Source organism: Chaetura pelagica, unplaced genomic scaffold (assembly GCF_000747805.2).
Source record: "Chaetura pelagica isolate M959 unplaced genomic scaffold, ChaPel_1.0 scaffold962, whole genome shotgun sequence".
Lineage (NCBI taxonomy): Eukaryota > Metazoa > Chordata > Aves > Apodiformes > Apodidae > Chaetura > Chaetura pelagica.
In genome coordinates, this window is record NW_009952479.1 from 392,392 (window position 1) to 394,429 (window position 2,038).

Consider the following 2,038-nt stretch of genomic DNA (forward strand, 5'->3'; position numbering starts at 1 on the left):
CTACAAATGTTTCTGCAAGGCCTTATCCATAGCCTGTGCTGGAGCCTGCATGCCCCATACCTGCTGGGAGCAGAGGCTGGCAACCGGGAGGCTTCCTGCGAAAGCGACACAAACCAAGTCCATGCTGTGTTCATAAGGGGAAGGAGACTTCACCCTATGCAGGCATCATGCCAAAGACTGCCTGTCATGTGGCAGGACAGTTGGGTTCCTGATTTGTGTGCCTTTAATTCAGAGGATGGAAACCTTCCCCTTGAGGAGGACAGTTAGGCATCACACCCTTCCAAAGCAGCCCAGCTTCCAGAGGGACCGAGGCTACAGGTGCCTGCTGGGGTTGCAGGAGGTGACACCTCATGTAAGGGCTGGTGGCAGCTTTGCTGTGAAGCAGTGAGTTCTTCAGGATTTACAATGTTTCAGTGAACAATAAAAGTTTGTGTGAGGCGTTTGTGTGGTACGTTGCTGTGCAGGTTGGGTGCTGTGCCTTGCAGTGGGGGACAGCACTTGGCCAGACACTGTCCCCACAGCTCAAGCTGGTCCTTTTGCAACTGTGCAGGGGTGTGTTGGGTGCTGGCTCTGCATGGCTGTCCCCAAGCCCTGCTGATTGCAGCCAGGGGACACACAGCAGCACTCAAGGTACTCGTAGATGCAAGCTCTACACAACGGTGGCTGAATTAGGGCCTGGGAGGCACCGGCCGAGCCCAGGCAGGAGATGCGGCGCTGGCTTTGCCGCAGCAGCCATTCCCGCCCAGTAGAAGACAATGGGAAGATACAAAGTAGATGCTTCTGAGCATTATTTTTCCACTATTAAAATGTCATTCAGCAACGTGGAAATCACTCAGGGTTTCTTTAGTTAAAGGCTCTGCACTGCAGTTCAGCACGTGGACAAAGCTGGTTCTTGTGTTTGAGGGGATGCTGAGCCAGCCCGAGCACCTGAGGGACCGCGGCACCTGCCGCCCTCGGGCCAGGTGCCCGTGCCTGCTGTGCCCAGCAGGACATTTCAGGTGTCTTTCTACTGCAGCAGACATTGTGCTCGCCTTGGGGAGCTCCCTGAGCTCCATCGTGCACTGACTCCACTGTGCACTACTTGGAGAAGCAGAAACAGCTGACAACCAGGCTGCCCCCCCAGCAGACACCTCCTGAGGGACCTGGTGCCGGTCTCAGCCTGTTCGTTAACTCCTGATGCCGTAATTAAATTCACACTGGAGATCCACAAACATCTGAGCTTGTTTTGGGTGGGAGGTGTGGGGACAGGGGGGAGTGTGGAGACAACCTGGAGCCTCCAGCAGCAGCTGGGGTAGGGTCAGGAGCAACCTTGGGATTCCTCTGCAGTGAATGAAAGGCAACAAGTCAAGCACTGGATGGGGCAGCAGGTTTTCCAAGGTCCTTCTGCCTTGTCCACAAGATCCCCTTCTCCTTTTGGATGCTCTTTGCCACCTGGGGAAAAAAAAAAAAAAAAAAAAAAGGAACAAAAAAGAAGCAAGGAAGGCTTCTGGCCCCTGTAAAGTGGGTCCTAGAAACAATGACCCTCATGTGGCTTCTCTCCTGAATCGCTGCCCTGTTCCTTGAATGAGCTGCAGCTGAGCAGCCAAAAATAGACCCTTGCAAAGGTAAATAGTCAGCATAAGCCTCTTTAGAGTCAGCCTTGAGCTGACACATCCTCCTGCCTCCTGGTGCTGGCGGGAAGGGGAGTGGAGCAGCAGGAAAACAAGAAAGCTGAGTCCTCGCTCCTGGCAGCAGTAACACTGTGCTTGGTAATCCCAGTGGGAACCTGGTGGCAGCACCTGGAAAGCCGAGGAGACGGGTGAGCACCGTGCAGCCCCACACCTCCTGGGATGGGCTCTGGGCTGTGCCAGCTGCATCCCATCCTGCACTGCCTGGAGCTGCTCTTGGCACAGGGCAGAGCGGGGCAACAAGAAGAGGAGGCAGCTGGTCCCCCACGGCTGGGCACACGGGGGTGATGAAACAGCTTCATGTGTCCCCAGCACCAACCACACAGGAGGTCAAAGCCTCTGGAGCGGGGCTGGGTGCGGGGCAGGGATGT